Source organism: Hemicordylus capensis, chromosome 1, assembly GCF_027244095.1.
Source record: "Hemicordylus capensis ecotype Gifberg chromosome 1, rHemCap1.1.pri, whole genome shotgun sequence".
In the NCBI taxonomy this organism is placed as follows: Eukaryota; Metazoa; Chordata; class Lepidosauria; order Squamata; family Cordylidae; genus Hemicordylus; species Hemicordylus capensis.
Window position 1 is genome coordinate 113,919,960 of NC_069657.1, and position 16,974 is coordinate 113,936,933.

The 16,974-nt window shown below is 44.0% G+C and overlaps 1 long non-coding RNA gene across 1 annotated transcript in view; it reads left to right on the forward strand.

Moving 5' to 3' along the window:
• Positions 1-16,974, forward strand: part of LOC128341206 (uncharacterized) — a 39,379-nt gene that overhangs the window by 19,126 nt on the left and 3,279 nt on the right. Inside the window, exon 5 of the long non-coding RNA XR_008314259.1 lies at positions 16,139-16,257. This is a non-coding gene — a long non-coding RNA (uncharacterized LOC128341206). The remainder of the gene's footprint in view (positions 1-16,138; positions 16,258-16,974) is intronic.

A 16,974-nucleotide genomic window follows, 5' to 3' on the forward strand; every position in this document is an offset into this window, starting at 1 on the left:
TTATTTTGGGGACTGAGTGTGTTCCCATTTTGTGATCATCTGTGAATTTAAAACAAAGTCAGAGATGTGAAGCTTGCATCATGCATTAAGTTAGAGCTGGGTAGATCAAGCATGCCCAACACAGATTATGTCCCCAGCTTTGGAATGAGGTAGGAGGAGAAACCGTTCTGCCCAGCTGGGGCTTAGCAGATAAGCAAGATCCCCACCTTTGATCTTGTGTTAAACTCACAGATGATCACAAAATGGGCCCACTATTTAGCCTCTGCAAGGCCTGGCAGAAGCCATTTGAGCATGTGCGGCAGCCATTTCGTTTTTGGTGGCCATTTAAATATATATATATATATATATTAAAATGGCTGCTGTGCATGCTTAAATGGTCCCTGTGAGGCCCTAGGCCTTGCCTCATTTGAGCATGAGCGTCAGCCTCCAAAATGGCCAGTGCGCCGATCTTTGCAGGTATGAACGGGCCTGAAAATCAGCAGGGGACAGGTTGTGGCGGCGAATTAAGAGGCTGGCGGGGGGAGGGGAACCTTTGCAGATCCCTCCACAGCCTTTAAGAAGCCCCCCAAAGGGGCTAGAGGTAACAATTTTTAAAGAAAAAAATTAATTGTGAACTGGGGAGCGGGGTTCAGTTCTAATCCCAACCCCCGAAACCCAAACCAGTTCGCACATCCCTAATAACTGGACCTCCCCAGATGATCTTAATAGATGTGAGGGTGCATGACAAAGGAGGTACTCTCTTAAATACCCTGGACCAAAGCCATTAAGGGCTTTAAAGGTAATAAGCAGCACTTTGCATTTCACTTGGAAACATAGCAGCAGCCAGTGCAGCATTTTAAAGATTGCTTTTATATGGTCTCTTCAGGTTATCCCTAAGATCAGTCTGGCTGCCACATTTTGCACCAACTATAGTTTCCAGGCTATGTACAAAGGCTGCATCATGTAGAGTGCATTACAGTAGTCAAGCCTAACTGCTATAATGGCATTTTCCTCCAGAAATGAACACAGCTAACATTATCAGCTGAAGCTGATAAAAAGCACCCCTGCCCATTGCCTCAACCTGAGAGAGCAGACTGATTCTTTGATCCAGGAGCACCCCCAAGAGACATATTTTTCTTTCTGGGGGAGTGTAACCCTATACAGAAGAAGCAGATCTAAACCATCTAAACCATCTTCTGATCCCCCAGTCAGTACCTCTGTCTTATTTGGATTCAACCTCAGTTTGTTATCCCTCATCCAGCCCATTACTGCATCCAGGCAGGCATTTAGAGAAGTTATGCCATTACCTGATGACAATGGCGCTCTTACCCCTGGACTTTTGGGCCTCCACACCCCCTGGGGGCTCCCAAATCCTCTTTAGTCTGTCCTGGGTGGTTTAGTTGCCACTGGCCAGCACTGTGCTGGGCAGCCGAGTGTGATTGTGACCTGTGCCAGGTGCTTTAGAGACAGAGTGGGGAGTGGGGAAAGAAATATGAGGGATGGGAATATGATAAGCTGTGTGTCAAAATGTTTCTGCTAATGTATATTTGCATAAATGTACCTGTTTTACAGTATTTTCTTACATTCTTGTGAGTTCAGTTGCTGTTTGTGCCCTCAAGAACCCATGTATTAAAAAATAGTGTGTGTGTGTGTGTGTGTGTGTGTGTGTGTGTGTGTGTGTGTGTGTGTGTGTGTGTGTAGGGGGATGATGCTTAACTTGCAGCGGGGGGGAGGGGCTCCAAAAGAACTTTAGGTCCAGGCTCCTTACCTAGGTGCACCTCTGCCAATGAAGTCAATATGGAGAAATAGATTTGGGTGTCATCAGCAACTCTAGAAAGTTTAGATTAAAAAAAGAGAAAAGGCATGATATACTTTTTAAAAACTGTGAATGTGTGGAGAAAGTGGATAGTTTGTCTCCTAGTACAAGATCTCAGGGTTGTCCAAAGGCACCAACGGTCAGTTGATTCGGAACAGAACAAATGGAATAGTTTTTCACACAGCTAACTTCAAAAATATGGCAATGGTCATGATTTAGATAACATTAGTAGACAAATTTAGAGAAGACTAAAGACTATCAGTGGCTATTCACCAGAACAGCTAAATGGATTTTCCTTGTTCTGGGGCACTCTACATCTGAGCATCAGTTGTTAGCAGAGAAACAACTGGGAAGGTTGATGCCCAGCTGATCTTCCTGACCACTGTTGGAAACAGGAAGTTGGACTAGATTCGACCCTTGGACTGATCAAGGATGGCTCTTCCTGTGTTTTTAGCCTAAGCTTTCTTATTTCAAAGTAAATGAATTTGAAATAAATAGGATATAACTTCCAATGTTGTGATCAGAATCAGGGTTCTAGTCATTTCTGTCCGAAGCTGATTACGTGTCCTACTTTCCCAAGGCTTTCGGCCTGTCTGGATGTAATTGCATCCCCCTTGGGGGAAGCAGCATCTGTTAAAGAAATGCTGCTTATCTCAGAACCATTTTGTAACGTTATTTTCTCACAATTCCCAGCACAGAAGGAATCACACAGAGTAAAGAGAAATATAAAAGACAGTGAAAAATAGCAAAGCACTGATTACATCAAGAAACAAAACAGCATTAAAGCAACCTTGGCATCATTCATTATGGATTATAGATAGGATTACATACAATTAAATATAATCATAATGGGAGAAGGCAGAAAAGCCTAGACAGGAAAAGTGAGCTATTTCAGTATGGTCCAAGGCATAGGTCTTGAAATAATTTAAGATTCAAATGTAGAAAGTATGATATTTTAGATTTTTTTTGGTATAACATTTTTGTATTTGTAATATAAGCAAACAGCTTTTGATGCTTTTCTTCAGTTTGCTCAGTTTGCTTTCGGAGAACTGAGCAAAGAGACACCTTTTAAAGTGGTGATTCTTTTGTATTTAGCAGGGGGAGAGCAACTGGCCCTATCCAACCCTACCTATTCAGTCCAAGCGCAGCATTCCAGGCTTGCTGCTGCTGTTTACCTTACGTTTCTTTTTAGATCGTGAGCCCTTTGGGGACAGGGAACCAACTCATTCATTTCTCCATAACAGTATCACATGGGAGTAACACACATGGGAGAAACCAGCAACTTTGGATGCTTTCCCTCTGTACCTGTCATTTCTCTGTACAGGCAATTTCTCTGGTGAGGAATTGGGCATCTTGATATTTCACCTTTAGTTTTGAGTAAACAAGCCTTCCAGGACTGACTAATCATAAACGATGGCTATCGGGCATGAAGGAACTTTACCAGACTGTGGGGCTTTTTAGAAGTAACAAAGACATGAATTGCTGTTAGAAGAAAGAGCAGGCAGGAACTTTGCATTTGCATGCACTCTCCTTCCCTTCCCGTTTTCTTCTTCCCTGGTGCCCTGAGATGAAAAACTCCCAATCTTAGTTTGTGCCAAAGCATCATTTACAATTTTGTCTGAATCAGGCAAACTATCATGAAAGTGAAGAGGGGAGAGAGTATATGAATTTGAACCCATGAGTTGCCCATTTGGGTGTGGCAGGGGGGAGTAAATTCTCCTGGTTCCCCAACTGTTTCCCCAACTGGGCGAATAGCCAGCGTGTGCGCCTGGGGTTAGTGCAGTCAGGGGTGTGGCTATAATTGACTGGATGGGTTCAAAGAACCTGGTACCCTCAACTCCTGAGGGGCCCCAAGATCTCCCTTCCCTAGTATCTTCATTATCTCCCTCACTCTGAGGGGCCACTGGGGAGAGGGGTGAACACAGGCCCCCTCTCCCCTAGCTACGCCCCTGAGTGCTGTGGTGGGCAAAACAAGGCAGAATGAGGTGGCCCCTGGTGGAGAAAGGGAATGAACTGCACCTGTAGCTTATTTACCACCACCCTTCCCAGATGGGCTGCTCCTTCCTGAGACATGTGCTTACTTTTTCTTGGAATTTTAGTATGGTGGTGGAAGCCCTCTGTACAATTTTATTTGTATTTATTTATTTGATTTCTATACCGCCCTTCCAAAAATGGGTCAGGGTGGTTCACATTAAAATAAAAACAATTAAAATCAATTAACAGTTAAAATCAAAAACTATAAAAACATATAAAACCAATTAACAATTGAAACATTTAAAACAGTTAAAACCTGGCCAAACATTTAGTTTAAAAACAGTTTAAAAACCCTGGAAGGCCAGGCCAAACAGATAGGTCTTAAGGGCTCTCCCGAAGGCCAATAATAAATTCAGACTACGGATTTCTGCAGGGAGTGCATTCCACAGCCCAGGAGCAGCTACAGAGAAGGTCCGCCTTTGAGTTGCCACCGGACGTACTGGTGGTAACTGCAGACGGACCTCCTCAGATGACCTTAACGTGCAGCACCTTCATACAAAAGAAGGTGCTCTCTAAGGTTTAAGAAGACAAGGATTGAAGACTAGAACAATATCAGACCTCTGAAAAGTATACAGTGTACTGTGCTTGATTGGCCAGCAAACTCGCCTGACCTGACCCCATAGAGAATCTATGGGGCATTGCCAAGAGAAGGATGAGAGACATGAGACCAAACAATGCAGAATTGCTGAAGGCCGCTAATGAAGCATCCTGGTCTTCCATAATACCTCATCAGTGCCACAGGCTGATAGCATCCATGCCACGCTGCATTGAGGCAGTAATTGCTGCAAAAGGGGCCCAAACCAAGTACTGAATACATATGCATGCTTATACTTTTCAGAGGTCCGATATTGTTCTATTCTACAATCCTTGTCTTCTTGGTTCCATGTAATATTCTAATTCTCTGGGATTGTGGATTTGGGGTTTTCATGAGCTGTATGCCATGATCATCACAATTATAACAAATTAAGGCTTGGCTTATCTCGCTTTGCATGTAATGTGTCTGTCTCATATATCAGTTTCACCTTTTAATTTGCATTACTGAAATTAATGGACTTTTGCACGATATTCTAATTTTCCGAGTTTCACCTGTAATAGCTCCTATTTCGAAGAGCAACCGTCACCAAGCTCCACCATCTGGAATCAGCCTGAGATATAGGAGTGGAACCACTGCAAAGCAGTGCCTCCTATCCCAAACTCTCTCAGGCGATCCAGAAGGATACCATGGTCGATGGTATCGAACACCACTGAGAGATCCAGAAGATCTAGCAGAATTTCCTGGTAGAAGTCATCCATCAGGCCAACCAAGTCTGTCTCAACCCCATAGCCTGCTCTAAAGCCACTTTGAAATGGGTCTATCAGGGTGGCCAGAACCTCAGGGGTATACTCGTGAGTCAAATGGGCTGTAACCCAAAATTTGGCTTTAAAAAAACCAAATCTGGCAACAAAGGAATCAGCTTCCTCCAAAACCGCCTGGAGCTGGATGGTCACCACCCTCTAAATCACCTTGCCCAAACAAGAGAGATTGGAGACTGGTCTATAACTATCCATCACTAAGGGGTCCAGGGAAGGCTTCTTAAGAAGTAGCCTAGCCATTGCCTCCTGCAAACAAGGAGGTACCCTATCCTCCCTCAGCGATGAATTTATGATAATAACTAGGCCTCCTCCTACAATCTCCCTGCTAAATGGAAGCAGCCAAGTTGGGCAGGGATCCAGAGAACAGGTGGAAGGCCACAATGCCCCAAGCAGTTTGTCCACATCCTCAGGAGTCACAGATTGAAACTGGTCCAATCTAATACTCCAAGAGGGATTGCTGGACACCTCCTCATCGACCCTGCAGAAATAGTGGAGTCCAAGTCAGCCCGAATACAGGAGATTTTGTCTGCAAAGAACCTACTAAAAGCGTCACTGCAGATGAGGGCGATGTGGTCTCAGTGGGCCTTCCTTGAGCCAAAGGCATGCAGGACTACTTCCAGATATTTCAAACAGGTGACCTGCTTCTTCTTCTGAGGCCTATCAGTGTCCTGTGGCATCGTCGGCATAGAAAGGAAATTGGTACAGTCTGTGTCTTGCAGCGGAACCACCCAGCCACATTCCTCAACAGGACCTTGATCTTATGCTGGTCTGTGGAATATCATGAAGTTGAGGCGGTAGTTGAATTTTGAATTGGAAAACTCTATGAAGGAATCAGAGAATCTCCAGCAGTCAAGCTAGGAAATTGGAGCTCTTATCAAGATTGGGGGACATCTACTGGTGTCTGCCCTTCTGGCCCCGGGGGCATTAGTGAGGCACTTGTCTGGTCCAACACTTCCTTCCAGAAGTTGACTGTCCTGGATTCAGACCAGGGAGGTCAGTTGAAAAGTCCTGAGTGCTCACTGTCTCAGGTAGACTGCCTTGGGTACTCAGCTCACCAGGGCTCTCGAGATGAGACTCGCTTTCCAAAGATACACCAGTGCCCAGGTCCTGCAAGGCATAGGGTGCATCCACAGCTTCTCCAGATTCATGATGAGGAGATGCTGTTGGCAGTGTGTGTGCTGTGTGGCTCTGCCCTTCACTGTCACTGGATGTCAAATGGCTTGTGTGAATCGGTTCATCCATCATAGAAGTCATCCCCAGCAATGAGAGAGGGGACACTGTAGATAGGGCCTGGGGAGCCTGTGGCACGGCCAGTGTCTGCCTGGGGCAAGAAGGGCCGTTACACTGTCAAAGTCAGGATCTGAGGCACGAAGCACTCCAGGGCACATGTCTGGCAGAGTGGAAGTCCCTGCTTCAGTAGTTAGGGGACATCCAGGGGAGGCAGAGGGAAACTTGGGGGATAAAGCTCCAGGGTTGTCTCTGACACTCTCACTTTCATGTACACTTTCAGTTTCACTTTCTGAATAGAAGTCCGATGGGTACACTTTCAGCAGCCGTGTGTGTGTGTGTGTGGGGGGGGTGTTTCACCTCCCTTAGGGTGATCTGGCTGTGGATGTCTGAGCCATGACTGGTTTTGGAGTTGCGGGGCTGAAGAGTCTTGAGATTGTGTGTGATAGCTGACTAGTATCCTGCTCAGGTCACTTCCAGAATCTGAAGTCAAGCACGAATCCCCTTTTAATTTTGGCTGCGGACTTAACCTGTCCATAACTGCAGTGAGTTGAAGCAGTTCATCTTTAATAGGAATATGAGGCTGCAAATGAGCCAGCTCTGCAGAGAGAGTTGCCTTGGAAGGCATACTAGGGATGGGGGGAGGGGGTCCAAATTGGGGCAGGAGCTCAAGAGTTGGGCTGTTAGCCAGTCACCATCTTTGCTCCATCCCCTCCAAGAACAATCCTTCACAACCCCTTATTTTGTCCACCCTTGATTAGCATTCTTCTCTCTGTCTCTTGTACACACACACAAACACGTGCAAAGCACTTTGCTCATAGAAGTGCCATACTGCTAGGAGTGTTGTATCCTTATTGTTTTATGCTTTCTTATTATCAGTGCTGAGAATTTTAAAAAAATTAATTATACATAACAGTTAACAGAGTGAATCAATCCTTTCTGAATTTGCTGCCTGTAATTTTGAATGTCAAAACATCATCACACAATATAGCCTTCACAAAATCACTAAGACATGGTAAATTATTCTTTTTAGAAAGCTAAAAGATCTTGTGATTACATTTACAGATGGCTGAGCCATAATTATTCTAGCCATTTATTATGTATGAAACAAATAAATAATTTTGGTATCATTAGATTTTCTATTAGTTAATTATCTGAAAACTATTCAAAGTAGATACCATCACTGGGAAGAAGTGTTTCTAGCATAAAGCTCTTTGAAATGTGGTGATGGTATGAATTCCATCAGGCAGTTTTGCATACAAAAGGCCAACATCAAAATTGCATGACTGTGCTGATAAAATAAACATTCATTGTATCACACAGCCTCTGCCTCTGTGGGTCTTATTCCTTTTAAATCCCTGGTCTCTCCATTAATTAGTTAGCAAAAAGCAAAATTAAACACAACTGAGCCAAATCTATCCAGGTTTTTGGGAACATTTTTGGTAGATACCGCTCACTTTCAGCAATGTTTTGAGTATTCCTTAAGGAAATATTTGCTTGTTCATTTCATGTAATCACTTGCCCTTGCTCTTAATTGCCTGGGGTGTTTTCATATAGTTGGATTTGATTGGTTGTGATTTTATTTACTGAAGTTCAGTGATGTCATAACATTATATGGGTGGGATCATTGATGTTTTTAATTCAAGAAAAACAACCAGTTGTGGGAGGAGGACAATGCTAAAGAAGAAACAGCTAGGGAAAACAACTGTGCTCTACAGAACAGGAGAAGAAAAGGCTCTAAGTATCCACGAATTTGGGGGGAGAAAATTAGTAGTCTCCAAACCCCCAGCTGAATTTATATCATGTATTGATTTTATGAGCATATCTGCTGAGCTGAAAAATTGTTATCCAGTTCAGAAGGTGTAGTTAGTTATGAGTTCTCATCTAGAAGTCCATTCATTTCAATGGAGAGAGCAAACTTGTAGTAGAAAGGGAGGTGTGTGGGTACACATTTTCCTCCAATGAAATTGATTGGGGAACTCAGTCACCAGGACTCCTTGGGCTTGGTAGTCAGGGATCCAAGATGAATATGAAATAATTAATAAACAAATAGTGGGTTCTCTTGTTCTCGACACAAACTCTCTTAGCCAAGTCTATGACCCTGTTTCAACATTTAAGTAACTAAAAGTTTTAATGCATGCTTGAAATCGCAACGTTTAGAAATGTGTTCTAGCTAAATTGAAAGACAAAACATCTGGGGTTTTTTATTTATGGCAGAATAGTTAATACAGGCTTTACAGAGTTCTTACCTCTTCAAGACATAGGCAAGCTATCTGTGTCATAGTCTGCTGAGCACTATGGGAAAGTGGGAGGGGCAGGTGATGCTCTTTATGGACAGAGATATAGTGGAACATTGTAATAGGATCTGATAAAAATAAAGCAAATAACACAAGGTTACATTTTATCTATAAGAATGCCTCATTTAATAATAGGAAATCTCATGGAGAAATGTCAATGACATTTTTAAAACTTTCAAGATTTTCTCCCTGTTATGGAGTCTATGGTCACAAAACCTTTCCCCTTTATTTATAGAGCAGTTTCTCACATAGAGCCAAGCAATTTTTTTTAAAAATCTACAATCTATTTTTTCCTGCTTGGTGACGTTTGATCCGTGAGGGCTAGAGGTTTTGTTTCTGAAAAGAAACACCCCAGACATCTCAGACTCTAAAACACTTCTCAAATAGCAGGTGTTTCTTTTCTTCTCTTCCTGTTTTTGCCCTATGTTTGGAATATTATTTTGTTAAGAAAGCCTTGACATTTGTGCAGCTGCAGATAGCTAGACAACATGGCAACAAAAATGTGTTATGTCTCAAAAACCAATTTACTATGGTTCTGTTTCACAAATCTCTCTCTTTTATGATTTGGATTGGACACCTATCTTTTATACAGTCAATAAGTAACTTCAAAAAGAATCAAGTAGGAGTGATCTCCCTCTTACCCCGTAATCACTTTCACCATCATATTTCCTTCAACATTGGATGAGGAATTGTATAGGCTTCAATCACAAAATCTCGGCAAAAGTTGCAGTCAGGGGGATCATGTTTGAGTTATGATGATCCTATGTACATTATGCATAGTGAATCCTACTATCTCCTCTCCTGAGCTTGCCCACACCCTTAGATCAGTTGTGGAGACTCTTCTGTGTCCCACCACCACTATTGGTGGGGCTGGCATCTGCCCATTCTGTGGCCATGTCTAGATTGTGGAACTCCTTCCCTAGGGAGAGTCATTTGGCTCCTGCCCTGATGACATTCTGTCCTACTGGCTTATATGTTGTGCCGAGCTACAAGGTCAATTCAGAACCGCCTGCACTGATGTGAGCATCTAACAAATACCTCCTCAGTGTTGTGCAACAGGGCTCTTCCACTGCTGCTTATCCTTGCACAATCACACATTGAGGCTATTCTCATGACCGGAGGTTGAGTGGGCGGGAAGGCTACACAAACGTTACCTCCCCCCCCACCCCAATGATCTCTGCAGCTGGTGGGAGACACGGACTGTGTTCCCACATGATCTGTGCTACTGCACACAATGCAGATCTCTGGAGGCCAGGATGCTTTGTCCCAACCTCCACATATCCCACAATGCACTGTGCAACAAGTGTGGTGCATTGGGGGATACCCCTGTGAGATGGGCACACTAGGCACCTGTCTCTGTATGCGTTCAGGCTGCAAATAGGCCAAGCAATCCTGGTACCTGAGTTAATAGCATGCTTGCAGGGCCACACAGATCCTGGTGCTCCACACGAGCAGCCTAGCCCAAGCTAGGCTGCCCTAGCCTGGATTAGGCTGCTCGTGAGAACAGCCTTATTGTGAATGGCATTCATTGGTAGCATCGCAATGTGTAATTGTGTAAAGGTAAGTAGTCGCAGAAGAGCCCTGTTGTGCAGCACCATGGGTGTGTTTGTTAGACATTCAAAGTGGTGAGGGTGGTTCTGAACTGCCCTTGTAGAGCTGTGCATCATGTAAGCCAGTTGGAAAATATTTTTGTTCTAGCAGGTTTTGGCTGCTTCAATGTATGGTTTGCTTATTATTACTACTATTATTTGCTGCTTTATTGTTGTGCCTTTTAAGCTGCCTTGGACATTTTTGTTAATAGTACAATAATAACTGAATAATATAGTACCCCATTCATGAAGTTGCTTTTGTTTCACTACATTCATTTGCTACAAAGCTGAACTCACATAATCAGGATTGGGGTAGGGGATAAGATGTCTGAGGTTTGCACTCCTTAGAGGTGGTACATCAAAATCTCATCTACACAATATGTTCTATGTGCCCTCTACTGGTTCCTCCATATCATGGCTTAAAAAATAAAACAACTGGCTGAAAATATGGACAGGAAAACAGACAGCTGTGAAGTTTATGTAACAAAATAGGTGTTTGAGGGCTTAGTTAAGCACAAGGAGTTTATAACAGTTATTCTATATGCCTACAGTTAAAATAAATACAGTTAGAATTCTGAAATATTCTGCACAAAGTATAAGGGATGAAGAGGGGGAATGGCTCTCTGGAAAGCAAATGGGATTGAATTTGTTGCTAGAAGAGAGGCAAGAGAAGAAGCTCTGTGTCTTTTGAGAGCGAGAGTAGGCCACTGAATTGGGGAACAGTCATATTGTTCATGCTATCTCAAAATATTCTTAACAAGCAAGTTTGACACTGTCAAAATCATGAGATTGGGGAAAGAATTCCAGGGCTGAAATATTCAAATCCTTTGAATTTGTCAAATGCTTCTGGAACGTCAGAGGGGATTGGGGTTGGGAGGCACTGCTTTGCAGTGGTTCTGCTCCCACCTCACAGGCAGATTCCAGATAGTGTCTCTTGGAGACTGTTGTTCTTCAAAATCTGAACTTTTGTATGGTGTCCCTCAGGGTTCCGTATTGTCTCCGATGTTGTTTAACATCTACATGAAACCACTGAGAGAGATCATCAGGGGATTTGGAGCAGGGTGTTATCAATAGGCTGATGACACCCAAATCTATTTCTCCATGTCAACATCATCAGGAGAAGGCATAACCTCCCTAAATGCCTTCCTGGAGGCAGTAATGGGATGGATGAGGGATAACAAACTGAGGCAGAATCCAGATAAGACAGAGGTACTTATTTTTCGGGGTCAACACTAGGGAGACCATTTTGATCTGCCGGTTCTGGATGGGGTCACACTCCCCCAGTAGGAACAGGTATGCAGTCTGGGGTGCTTCTGGATCTGAACCTCTCTCTGGTGTCCCAGGTTGAGACAGTGGCCAGGGGTGCTTTTTATCAGCTCCAGCTGATACACCAGCTGTGTCCATTTCTTGAGATGATTGACCTCAAAACAGTGGTACATCTGCTGGTAACCTCTAGGCTGGATTACTACAGTGTGCTCTATGTAGGGCTGCCTTCAACGTAGTCCGGAAACTGCAGTTGGTCCAGAATGCAGCAGCCAGGTTGGTCTCTGGGTCATCTAGGAGAGGCCATATTACTCCTGTGTTGAAAGAACTACACTGGCTGCAGTGTTCCCTGTAAGGCAGCCCTGCTTAACTTAGGCCCCCCAGCTGTTTTTGGACTACAACTCTCATAATCATAATCCCATAAATTCCCAGCAACAGTGGCCAATAGCCAGGGATTATGGGAGTTGTAGGCCAACATCTGCAGGAGGGCCGAAGTTGAGCAGCCCCGCTCTAAGGCATGCTCAAGTGCCTGTGCTCACAAGTTCTTTTTATGTCTACTCAGTTAATTTTATCCCGCTCAGGTTGAATCAGGAAGGCCCCACTTTGAATACATGTGTGCACTCACTGCCTTGATACTCCCACCCAGAACAAATCTCATTCCGCACACAGATGAAAAAAATTAGAGAGAACACTGACTGGCTGCTGATACGTTTTCAGGCAAAATACAAGGTGCTGGTTATTACCTATAAAGCCCTAACCAGCTTAGGCCCTGGGTATTTAAGAGAACGTCTTCTTCACCATGAGCCCCACCACCTGTTAAGATGATCTAGAGAGGTTCACCTGCAGCTGCTGCCAACTCATTGGGCAGCTACTCAGGAATGGGCCTTCTCCACTGCTGCCCCTGGACTTTGGAATGCACTCCCTGTTGAAATAAGAGCCTCCCCATCTCTGGCAACTTTTTAAAAGGCACAGGAGACACACTTACTTATTCACCCAGGCTTTTAAGTAGATCTATGGTTGTTGTTGTCGTTTTTGATTAAGGTTGGTTTTACATGTTTTTAATGTTAATGGTTTTAATGTTTAAAATGATTTTAATTGTTTTGTTTTTGTTTGTTGTAAACTGCCCTGAGCCATTTTTGGAAGGATGATTCCAAATGATTATAAATCATTTTGGATTATTGATCAATATAAATAAAATAAAATAAATAAATACTGTTTTGCCAAAATACTAAAAATGACAACATGCAAAAGTCCTATGAAAAGAAACCTTCCAGATAATAAGGTTGTCCACATGACTGAAAACCAGGTAGGACAAGAAAACCAGGGAGGAACCCAGCATTCGAAACTGTGCATGTTCATGATTTTCAATAGCAAATTAGGTAGGAGGAGAGGTGAGTGATCATCTGAGAGCCAGGAAATGGGTAGGGCAGCACCAGCCTACCCAGCTCTCATAATCAGTATTTTGAGAAGGTAGGAGGAAAAGCCACCCTACCCACTTCCCCTCTCACACACTAGCACCCTCCCAGATCCTACCTAGTTGTTTGCTCATACACATTAGAAAATTGTGAGTGCACACAACTTCTGAAGTTGGTTAGGACACCTGTCGTACCCAGTTTTTGGTCAAGCGAATAGCCTTAATATCTAGGATAAATTTGTATCCTGTGCAGAAAGGCTATGTGTAGCCAGGCATCATATGCAATGAGATGTAATGAGGAAGCTCTACCCTATTTGTGATATACCTCTGATGAAGATTTCATCAATTTTTAAAAAATTTGGACCCCCTATTTTAAACTTACTGTACTTTCTGCCCTTCCGCACCAAACCCCCAATTAACCATGTGTTTCACAGGTGAACATACAGAGATCCTTGTCTTTCTTTCTGCCCATCTTCTGTCATCTAAAATCTAAACACATGTTTTCTCTGTGCTGTTCACTGTTCTCTTGTCGGTTGTTTCCTCACCATCAGAGTAGAGTGCCCTAATCATCACCAGCAGTGCCAATATGGCCCAGAGATTAACCTCCAAATACAGAAATTAGGACTTTACTTTAGCTTGTGTTATTAAGCTAGTTTCTCAGATTCCAAGCAGCTAATTTCTGGGATTCCAGGCTGCCTTCTGCTGTAGGGTGTCTATAAGCAAGTACAACTGTCTACAATAAGATTAACCTATAATTCCTCTCTCTTTTTTTGCCCTAATTATTTGGCAGCAGTTTATTATACAAAAGGCACATGTTTAGCTGACTGGACACAGAAAACAAGCTGAGATATTTTCCAGTGGTAGCATCTGGTTCCTACAGAAGAGGCAGGCAGTTGGGTTAACAGCAGCAGAGATGCCTTTGGGTCTATTTTGTGGTAAAACTGCAGATGGGTTGTTTAGGTTGCCAGACACTCCTGGTTGATTTCTTTTGATTTACCCTTTAATACCATATTTGTTCATTGTTATAGTCTATATAGTCCCCAGAAGAACAATGGTTTGCTGCTTTTTCTTTACTTCAGAGTCAAACAATTTACAATTATTTATGTGCATATTTCTCTCTCCACAAACATATGCATAGCTAAACAAATTTTAGATGGCACAATAAGGAAGTATATGGCATTAAAACAGACAGTATGAGATTCTTTTGGAACTGGCAGTGATAGCACATATGAAACAGCCTTACATTGACTGGCCGCATTTGCAAGCAACGCGAAACTGGAGGTAGATGAACCCGAGGTTTCAATTTGAAACAGTAAATTGCATCACAGACATTCGCCCAAACGCAATCCGACAACCTCCAGTTTCAGGAGAGGGATGCCCCACCCTCTTTCTGGTCCACTGAGGTTGCATCCAAGCAAGCTCCATAGCACTTGCATCGCCAGACTGTGGGCAAGGAGTCAGCACATCACCAGAGTGGCTGCCATCAGCCACGATCTTAAAGGGGGGGTGCTGAGCGTGATCATGCATTTTTGGAACAATCCACCGACCCTCGGCATGGGAAAGACATTTAAATCCCTTTAAATGCCATGCCAGCATTTTTTCTGACAGCAATTGCACCACCCCCCTCCCAAGAGCCCCACAACAGCACTGTCCCGCACAAGCATTATTTATTCGGGGGGGGGGCGTGTCTTGGTAAGCACTATTCTTCTGTTACTCAGGAAAGGGAAAGGAACATGATGACTTCCTAGAAGAAGGAAGGTGCTCATGAGTTGAGCTAACCCAACAAAGTGGCCCCCACTTGCATGGGGACCCCACTTTCTCTGATTAACAATAGAACTCTTGCACTGCAAACTCTTCCTCAGGCTAGGAAGCTTTGCATGGACCCAAAGGAGTGTCAGAGTCTATCCAGGTGTGCAGACAACCAGTGTGTGGATGGATCTTTACCCTCATTCAAAATTCATGAGTTCTGGCCAGCATCCCAGCATATGCAGATCTGCCACTATGGGGAATCGTGGGAGAGGGGAGCCCCTATTCCCAGGGACTGCAGGAGAGTGGGCTAGCTGTTTCAGGGTACAAGCAAGGGTACATATGTCCAAATGGGTGGATGGGCTGGCAGAGGGCACACTTTGACAGCTTCTTGGTGGCAGTCACAAAGAAAGGGGAGCAGTTGCTAGAGTACCTGTCACTGCGGCTTTCCTATATTGAGCAAACTGTCTAGCCCCCATGGCCTGATACTCTCATGAAAGAGCTGTCCATGGGAGAAGGGAGACTGTGGTTTCACATTATCAGCTATTCAGCCCGGCACCTCTGTTCCCACAGATAGTTCTTATGAATTGTGAGGGGGGTGTCCCTATGGCCGTACACTCTGAGTGAGCGATCTGCTCAGGATCAACATCTGTCACCATCACATATGAGGAATCTCCTCTCTCAGTGTTGGCAATGCTGTTCCTGCTGCCAAGCCCTTCTCATGAGTAAGCCTATTGACTGCACAGGTACCCCCAAGGGGAAGACTGGGGCCCCCCTCACCCAACCTTTCTGTACAAAAGAATAGAAATTGGCTGTTCAAGAATCCCTGGTTGGGGATGCCTTTTAAACCTAACCCCAGATATCACCACCCTGCCATATTTTTCCATTTCCACCATTCTAATGGGGTGCCCTGCTTATGTTGCTACCTGGAGTGTTTGTGTTTGTGGATATACATCATTGTCACTTAATTCTTGGGGAGCAAGGCATTTAGTGCCCGTCTATCATCCTGTCCCCTTTCCCTCCTGCTTGCCAGGAGGGAGGAGCAAGGGACAGCGTGGGGACAGAGAATGCCCCTGTGTGACTTTGTTGCTTGACAGGTTGACAAGCTTGGAATGGGACGTGGCTATGCCCCTGTTGCTGGGCTACTGCTTTGTTGGATTGGGATAGGAGGGGCAGGGTGAGTGCTCGGAGATCCGGCCAGCAAGAAGTGCCACAGGCATACAGCGGGCGTGATCTCAGGTGGGTCTGCGCCACCATCTCTAAGATTGTGGTTTCAAAAATTGCACAGAACCATGATTATGGTGGTATCTGCATTTGTACCTAATGCTTCGACAGCCAAACCTCAGGTTTGGGCAGCAAAACCTACTGCAAACTAAAAGTTCAAATTATTTAGTTATTTATTTAAAATATTTATACACAGCTCCTCCAGTACACTACTGCTCGGGGCAGCTCACAACCGAGGCAAACCACAGGTCGCTTTAGCCACAGAACCACAGTTGCATGCATTTGCATGTAATGGAGTTTCAACCTCTGCCCCAGGTAACTCAAGTTTTTAGTTACATCCGAATTCGGTCACTGTGCCATACCATATAACCCACCACTGCTTATTCTGTCTGGCAATGATCCAGGGTCTCAGGCAGAAGTCTTTCCCTGCTACCTTCAACGGGAGATTCCAGGAATTTAACCTGAGGCTTTATTCATGCAAAGTGTATCCTCTGCCACTAACACAGAGCCTAGGGATCAAGCACTTAAAACAAGGGTTACCAACCTTGGGTCACCAGATGTTGTTGGACTACAGCTCCCATCATTCCCAGCCACAATGGCCATTGATTTTAGAGTCTCCAGTGTGATGTTGAAGCTCTGCATTTCAACCACCTGATGTCTTTTTCTTACTCAAAACACAGCTTCAGGGGCCTAATTTGGATCAGAACTGTGACATGCAGGGAGTGGGGATTATATCTTCACCAGATCCCCTGACCTAAATTTCCCCTTGAAGCTATTAGCGATGCAGGAGAAAACTTTAGGGCACAGGATTAAATCTCTACTCCAGCCATAAAGCTCACTGGGTGACCTTGGCCTGGTAACTTTATCTCTTAGCCTAACCTACCTCACAGAGTTGTTGTGAGGATAAATGGTAAGGAGAACAGGGATGTGCCAGGGAGTGGTTTTTGCTTCAAAACTCAGTTTGGTTTTGAAACAACCTTCATTTGTTTAGTTACTCATCCACAAAAATAACATTTGTTTAGTTATTTATTC